The following is a 9,306-nucleotide window of genomic DNA, read 5'->3' on the forward strand; positions in this document are numbered from 1 at the left end:
AAATTATTCCTCACTTTGAGAAAAAGAAAAGAAAAAATAGCCTAGGCCCTCACAATGACAATAATGAAGAATTTGAGGGGAACGGGGCTGCCCTGGGGACCCCTAGAGGTGGTGTGCTCTCCTAGTGCTGAGCTCCTGGGGGCAGAACCCATCAAGTTCTGCTTTATTGTTCTCTCCACCCTCAGTGCCCAGAACAGAACCGAGCAGGACAGGTATTTACTGAGCACCCCAGGAAAGGGGGGAGCATGAGACAGGCTGCAGGTCTTCTGAGCCTCACAAGAAGCAGACAGGACAGAATCTGACAGGGCACCCCTTGGAGTGATGCCAAGGTGAGCTCTGTGAGCCTGAGAGCTGGCTGGGGGTGCAGACCCCAGGGCTCCTGTTCCTTGTCCCTGCTGGTGCTCAGGGCTGGGCTGCAGCAACTAGTTCTGGTAGATTTGGAGCAAACACAAGAGCTTAGAGGTGGCCTAGTAAGACACACTGATCCATTCTCTCATGGCTAGCCCAACCCTAGGGTTTCTAGGCTTTCTCACCACACATATGCTTTGGAGCTTCTTTTTGTCGTTCAGTCTCTTAAGTCATGTCTGACTCTTTGCAACCCATGGACTGCAGGCTTCCCTGTCCTTCACCATCTCCTGGAGTTTGCTCAGACTCATGTCCAGTGAGTCATTGATGCCATCCAACCATCTCATCCTCTGTCACCCCCTTCTCCTTCTTAACTGGTTCCTATAAGTTGGTCTCCAGCTCATAGACTGGCAGAGGGCCATTTCAGTTCCAAACACTCAGAACTTTCCCCCTCGATATCTTGAAGTCCATGAACTTTAAATGAAGTGAGGCAGATCCCTTGCTGCTGCAGTTTCCAGTCCCAGAACAGTGGTTCCTGAAATGACTGACTTTACCCAGGATACCTGCCCCAGTATGAGAAAAAATCACAACAAAATTCCCATATGATCTTGGAGGAGAAAACGAAAAGCATTGCTAATGCTGACTAAAAAATAAAGTAACAACCTGAAAGTAGAGAGTTATTTTATTTGGCGGGAATGTTTAGGAATCCAGGCCCGGGAGAGGGAATCTCAGTAGCTCTGAGAAAACTGCTCCAAGGAGGCAGAGGGAAGTCAGGCTATGTACAAGTTTGCAACAAAGGGAGCAGGCAGTCTGAACATCAAAGATCAGGTATCAAGTTAAGGAATTTAACATTCTCTGTATGGGAAGATGCAAGCCTCTGGGCTCACTGAATCCATTCCTCTCTTACGCACCTCAGCTGCCTGGGGCCGATCCTATTTCCTCGCTCACCTTGCTTCTTGCATGCCCCTCGAACCTCAGCAGTCACCGTGGGGGTGGCAGCATCTGCTGGATCACAGTTTTGGGAGCCCTCATTCACACTGGGAGGCCAGAAATCACTGATGGCTGTGACATTTCTTGTTGATTAATATGACAGGAGATATTTTCATTTCACACTAACTATGATTTGAATTCAGAATCCATAAAACAGAAGACTGATAAATTCAACGAAAATGTTAAAAAAATTTTAATTCTTGATTGTAAAACCTCTGTAAACAAATTCGGAAGACAAATAGCAAACTGGGAAAATATTTTTTAATTCATATAACAGAAGAAGAGCTTAATTTCTCTAATATAAAATGAGATCCTCTAAATTAGTAAAGGTCAACCCCTGAATTTTAAAATGGCAAAAGTTCTGAAAAAAGGTAGATAGATAAGTCATAGATAAATGACTTATTTAAAAATTGGGATATAGTTGCTCTATAATGTCGTGTTAGTTTCTGCCATACAACAGAGTAAATCAGCTGTACATATACATATATCCCCTCTTTTTTTTTAAATTTCCTTTCCATTAGGTCACCACAGACCACTGAGTAGAGTTCCCTGTGTTATACAGTAGGTTCTCATTACATACCTATTTTACATGTGGTGGTGGTGGTGGTGATTTAGTTGCTAAGTCATATCCAACTCTTTGCAACCCCATGGACTGTGTAGCTCACCAGGCTTCTCTATTTCCCAGGAAAGACTACTGGAATGGGTTGCCATTTCCTTCCCTGAGGGATTCTCCCAACCCAGGGATTGAACTCCCATCTCCTGCATTGGCAGGCAGATTCTTTACTGCTAAGCCCCCAGGGAAGCCCTTTTTATACACAGCAGTACATATATGTCAATCGCCATCTCCCAATCCATTCCATCCCCCATAAATAACTCAAAGATTAAAATATTCTCAATCTTACATTGAGAGAAATAAAACCACATAAAATTGCCAAGAGTCAACAAATATTTTTACCTAAAGATCACAACAATTTCATACAGCTAATATTAATACAAATTAAAACAAGATAGAGATACGGTTTTATCCTTTCAGTTTGACAAAGATGAAAAAGATTTGTAAACACCTTATGTTGGCAAAACTCTGAAATAACATGGACTTTGAAGGCAGAAGGCTACTTGTACAGTCTCTATGGAAGCAACTATCTCCCAAATGACAAATGTAAATACCCTTTAACGCAGCTATTGCTCCGCTAGGAAATTATTCTACACGTACCTGAAATGTACACAGTTATTCACCACACTCTTTGCAATCTCAAATGATTAGAAAACAACTAAATGCCCATCAATTGGTAGACTAGGTAAATAAATTATGGTACATTCACACACACAAAAACAAAGCATCCTAAATATACAATGAAATGATCCCTAAAATACAGTCATAGATTTTTAAAACCGTACACACAAGGTTCAGAACAATGGGTATAGTATATTACCATCTTGGTTAACAAATATAAATGTGTGCATTACAGTCTCTGGAAAAACTGAAGGCATTTGTTCTGCCTGGAAAGGGGAACTTGGGTGGTTGAAAAACAGAGGTAGTAGGGAAACATTTCACTGGATATTGTTTTGTAGCGTTTGGATTTTGAACCCTGTGAATAATTACCTATTCAAAACAAACAACAAACATAATAAGCAGCCCTGGCAGGGTTCTCAGTGTATTTCTATCAAATACCTCACCCTAACCAAAGTATTAACATAACAAGACTCAGATAGATAGATAATCTCAGCAATGAGGGGTCCCTTCTCCCAAAGTCTGCTCTATTCTTGTTTTGTGTATTGTCCCAGGACATTGTGACTGGCAAAGTTCGGGGGAGCCATTGGGTGACACTAGGCTTAAGGTCTTAAACAGGTGCTAGTCTGAGCTTCCTGACCTCCTGCTGGGCTGGAGTTCCCCTTTCCAGGCGGGCTGGGCCCGCCCTGAGGCATCAGTGAGGCAGGAAGCCAGGGACCTGGTGGCAGGAGCTTAGAGGCAACCTGAGGAATCGAAACTGATCGAGGGGACACTGAGTTAACAGGCAGGGTGAGACTAGGGTGCACAGACCAGCCAAGCTGGAGAAAGTGGTCTGTGGTGAACCAGGGAGTTCTGGGTCTGGGCCCCAAAGAGGGGAAGCAAGAGTGGTCCTCCCTACTCACCATCACTCCCAGGCCCCACATTTGTGCTTCTCATGCCTGCAACTCTGGGCTCCAGAGGTTCTGACCCCTAGAGGCTGCACTCTTGCCAGGGTACATGACCAGGGTCTCACTGAACTACAAGCTACAGTTCCTCCTCCTGCAGTTCCCATGAGAGGGGGAGTCACCATACTGGCAAGAGACATTGACCCTGATGAGCAGGAGGTAGAATTGCCTTTATACCATAACAGGCAGGTGGGGTGGGGAGGTGACACTTGGAACCCACATGATTCACATCAGTGCCCCTTGGTACTCCCTATGAATGGACACATATAGCAACCCCAGCCTGAGATGGTTATGATTATATCGACTGGGAAAAAAAAATGCAAAAAATCTTCAGGCCCAAAGTTGAGACTTATGTATTATTTGGTAAACTTTGAGGACTTCAAGCCCAGGAGGCAGCTTCTCAGACAGCTCTGAGGGACTGCTCAGAAGAGGGAGGGGAGGAGCCAGGACATATAGGGGTTTTGCAACAGAAACCAGATAATCAGAACACCAAAAGATCACTATTCGTTAAAGAAAACCAGACATCAAGTTAATGAATTTAGTGCTTTTATTTGTAAAGGAAGATGCAAGAGTCAGGACTCTGAAATCATTCCTTTAATATGCACCTTATCTATCTAGGGCTTGTATCCTGTTTTTCCCATCCTGGTTTCCCTGAGGGTGCAGCTTTGAGGGCTGCTGCAGTTGTTGATGGCTTGCTTGATGATTCTGTGTCTGCCCTGAGTTCCTTCAGGGCTCACCTTTGGGGGTGGGAGTACGTGTGGCAGCTGTGGTGACTGGGGGCTTGATGGAGCAACAACCTTTGTTGACCGATATGGCAAGTGGCATTCTTTGTCCATAGTTAACAAAAATCATACAACCAGGTAAGCTACAACCTGCAGAGATGACCAATGAAAGTGAGTGAAAGTTAGAGGAAGTAGTGGAGCAGAGAGAAGATAAGTACCAGTTGTAAACCAGAAATCAGCTCCATGAATGGGGCTGTAGTTGTCAGATAAGCTCCCTCTGTTTCCCCTCAGAAAGAGAGGCCTGAAGGAGCCATGCAGGAGCTGCCCCCTGGACCTCTGGGAAAGCATATTTGTGCAGTGCAGGGAGGTAGACTGAAGCAGCAAGGAGACAGTGCCTCTCAGGTCTCCACCTGCAGGAGTATGTTTGACCATAATGACTTCCCTCAGGCTGTCACAATCAGTGACTAAGCACAACAGGGACCTCCAGGCAGGGCTGTACCCTGGAGACAGGGGACTCTTCTGACGGGCAACTTTGGCTCAAGGACTCCTCAGCAGCAGAGCTAAAACTTTTTTAGAAGTGCACTGCAGTCTAAGACTTCCTGTCTACCCTTCCCTCCCCTTCCCCTCTCCTCCTCAAGGCCTGAGGCTTTCTCAACCTCCTCTGGCTTCCTCACCATTTCCCTCTCAGGTCTTTTCCTGGCAAATCTCTTGGGATCTAACCTCATCTTAGCCTCTACTTGGAAGACCTGAACTAACACAAATGCAATCACCATTGTGTGTAAAACATTGTTCTGAAAATTCTCTGCAACCAAAGGAAAAAGCCTGTGTTATTGTGCGATAGTCACTAGTGTTTTTCATCAAATAATGTTTTTCATCCACTTCCCGTACCTCAGGGCACATTGGTAAGATTGCTTCCTTGAACTAAGCTGCTCCAAGTCAATAAGGTTCAAGGAATCCTTTTTAGAACCCTAACAATTTCCTGACTAATACACTTTGATTCTTTTACCTAATTCAGTGTTTGCCAATAGCCACACTGTTGCCACTGTGGATCAGATCACTGTCTGCTGTGAGAGACAGAACTTTGCTTACAGGAAGTTTAGCAAGATCACTGGTCTTCACGTATTGGATGTCACAGTTGTAATGACCAAAAATGTTGCCAGCCACTGTCAGAGGTCACCTAGGGAGCAAACTCACCGTCAATTGAGAATCACTAATGGAACTAATAGCAGCAAAGCTTTTCTTCAAAAAGGGATAAAATTTAAAATGGAATTATATAAAATGCTCAGTTAAAACCAGACAGCAGAGACTTCCCTGGTGGTCCGGTGGTTAAGATTCTGACCTGCTACCTGCAGGGGGCATGGGTTTGATCCCTGGTTGGGTACCTAAGATCCCAGATGCCACATGGCAGTTAAGCCCCCATGCTGCAGCTACAAAGCCCGAGTGCCTAAAGCCTGTGCTCTGTAACAAGAGAAGTCGCCGCAATGAGAAGCCCTCAGACTGTAAAATGAAGAGTAGCCCCCACTTGTTACAACTAGAGAAAGCCCACACACAGCAAAGAAGACCCAGTGCAGTCATAAATAAAGTTAACAAAAAGAAAATCCCAAAACAACTTCTGGAGCTACTAAACAGGTATAGCAAGATGTCAGTTCATACTGATATAGATAAATGATTAAATAAATAAACATGGATGGGCCTAGAGATGATCACACTAAATGAATTAAGTCAAACGTAGAAAGACAAATACCGTTCGATGTTACTTATATGTTAAATCTAAAATATGATGCAAATGAATTTATTTACAAAACAGCAACAGACACACAGACTTAGAAAATAAATTTATGGTTACCAAAGGGGAAAGTTGGGAGTTGGGATAAATTAGGAGTTGGGATTAACATATACACACTACCATACATAAAATGGGGCTTCCCTGATGGCTCAGACACTGAGGAATCCATCTGCGATGCAGGAGACCTGGGTTCAATCCCTGGATTGGGAAGATCCCCTGGAGAAGGGAGTGGCTACCCACTCCAGTATTCTCAGCTGGAGAATCCCATGGACAGAGAAGCCAGGTGGGCTACAGTCATGGGGTCACAAAGAGTTGGACATGACTAAGCGACTAACACTTTCACGTACATAAAATTGATAATCAACAAGGACCTACTATATAGCACAAGAAATCCACTCAATATTCTGTAATAACCTATATGTGAAAATAACCGGAAAAAGAATGAATATATGTATAACTTAATCACTTTGATGTACACCAGAAACTAGCACAACATTGTATTTATAGTCAATAAAATTGAATTTATATTCAATAAAAATAAAATAAATACTTAATAATTAGGAAAGAAGTGATAAATCTTCTATGCAGAAGAATTCCAGATAATTTATATATAATAGATATTCCCCTGTCATTATGAGTTGAATTCTGTCCCTCAAAAAATTATGTTTAAGTCCTAAAGCCCAGTACTTGTGACTGTGACTATTTGGAAACAGTGTTGCGGATGCAGTCCAGCTAAGATGAGGTCATTAGGGTGGGCCCCCATCCAGTAACTGGTGTTCTTGTAAGAAGAGAGGGACACAAAGACAGCGTGGGTGGGGGAGAGCACGGTGTGCCGATGGAAGAGACGTTGGAGCAATGTGTCTACAAGCCCGGCAGCGTCAAGGCTGCTGGCAGCGCCAGACGCAAGGACAGAAGCTTGAGCAAATTCTCCCTTAGAAGCTTCAAAGAGATCATAGTTTGGCTGACAACTTGATATCAAACTTCTAACCTCCAGAACTGTGGGAGAATAAGTTTCTGTCACTTAAAGCCACCCATTTGTGGTACTTTGTTATACAAATCCAGGAAACTAAGGCATTCCTCAAGGAGCTCCAGCATAATTCCCCAGTCCTTAAGTGTGCTTTAGGCACAGTGATTTCCTTCCAAGGAGCACTGGGGAGAGGCGGGAAAAAGAGTAACTTTCCAATGGAGAAACCTGACAGACACAACCTCATGATCAAGGTCTTGTCGGTAGAGATCACTCAGGTTGGTAGTGTACACACTGTTATGATACAATGAATATAGGACTTTATGTTTGTGGTCTTCTCAAAAACCTATAACTCCTGTCTAACCTTGAGAAAAAAGACAGACAAATTCCAATAGAGGAACATTGTATGAAGGGAACAAATGCTCCTCAAAACTGTCAAGGTCGTCAAAACCAAGGAGAGTCTGAGAAACTCACAGCCAACGAGAGCCTTAAGGAGATATGACACCACATTACTCAATGTAATGTGGTGTTTTGAATGGGATCCTGAATCAGAAAAAGGACATTAGGTAAAAATTAAGAAAATCCACCATTAACAGAGGAATGGATAAAGAAGATGTGGTACAAATATATGGTGGATTATTACTCAGCCATTAGAAGGGAAAAAATAGTGTCATTTTCAAAGACACGGATAGACCTAGAGATAGTCATACGGAGTGAAGTAAGTGACAAAAATATATATAATAGTGCTTATATGTGAAATCTAATAAAAGGATACAGATGAACTTATTTGTAAAGCAGAAATAGAATTACAGATGTAGAGAACAAACTTATAGTTATCAAGGGGGAAGGGGGATGGGGTGAACTGGGAGACTAGAATTGACATATACACACTGCTGCTGCTGCTAAGTTGCTTCAGTCCTGTCTGACTCTGTGCGACCCCATAGACGGCAGCCTACCAGGCTTCCCCGTCCCTGGGATTCTCCAGGCGAGAACACTGGAGTGGTTGCCATTTCCTTCTCCAGTGCATGAAAGTGAAGAGTGAAAGAGAAGTCGCTCAGTCGTGTCCGACTCTTCACGACCCCATGGACTGCAGCCTACCAGGCTCCTCCGTCCATGGGATTTCCCAGGCAAGAGTACTGGAGTGGGATGCCATTGCCTTCTCCACATATACACACTACTATGTATAAAATAGATAACTAATAAGAACCTATTGTGTCGCACAGGGAACTCTACTCAGTGATCTATGATAACTGGAATGGGAAGGAAATCTAAAAAAGAGGAGATATAAGTATACATATAATTGATTCATTTTGCTGTACAGCAAAAACTAACACAACATTGTAAAGCAACTAGACTCCAATAAAAAATGTTTAAGAAAATATGAATAAAGCATAGTTATGTACCACAGCTTTCTTATCCATTCATCTGCTGATGGACATCTAGGTTGCTTCCATGTCCTGGCTATTATAAACAGTGCTGCGATGAACATTGGGGTACACGTGTCTCTTTCCTTTCTGGTTTCCTCAGTGTGTATGCCCAGCAGTGGGATTGCTGGATCATAAGGCAGTTCTATTTCCAGTTTTTTAAGGAATCTCCACACTGTTCTCCATAGTGGCTGTACTAGTTTGCATTCCCACCAACAGTGTAAGAGGGTTCCCTTTTCTCCACACCCTCTCCAGCATTTATTATTTGTAGACTTTTGGATCGCAGCCATTCTGACGGGTGTGAAATGGTACCTCATAGTGGTTTTGATTTGCATTTCTCTGATAAAGAGTGATGTTGAACATCTTTTCAAGTGTTTGTTAGCCATCTGTATGTCTTCTTTGGAGAAATGTCTATTTAGATCTTTGGCCCATTTTTTGATTGGGTCATTTATTTTTCTGGAGTTGAGCTGTAGGAGTTGCTTGTATATTTTTGAGATTAGTTGTTTGTCGGTTGCTTCATTTGCTATTATTTTCTCCCATTCTGAAGGCTGTCTTTTCACCTTGCTAATAGTTTCCTTTGATGTGCAGAAGCTTTTAAGTTTAATTAGGTCCCATTTGTTTATTTTTGCTTTTATTTCCAATATTCTGGGAGGTGGGTGTGTGTTTGTTGTCTTTTGTTGCTTTGCTCCTTCCGTGCAGGCTGAGACCTAATCTCCTGCAAGTACAGTAAAATAATTTACCTATTTTTGCAGACCCTATTCATAGGATAAAAAAAATTAAGATTGCCTTTTACTTTTGAAACATTTATATTTGATGAAGTTGCTGTCTTGAGTTTAGTATTGATATTGTGAAAATGAATGCAATTTGGATTTCACATTTCTTAATGTTTGTTCTTATTTC

The sequence above is a fragment of the Bison bison genome, unplaced genomic scaffold (genome assembly GCF_000754665.1).
Source record: "Bison bison bison isolate TAMUID 2011002044 unplaced genomic scaffold, Bison_UMD1.0 scf7180017864384, whole genome shotgun sequence".
NCBI lineage: Eukaryota > Metazoa > Chordata > Mammalia > Artiodactyla > Bovidae > Bison > Bison bison.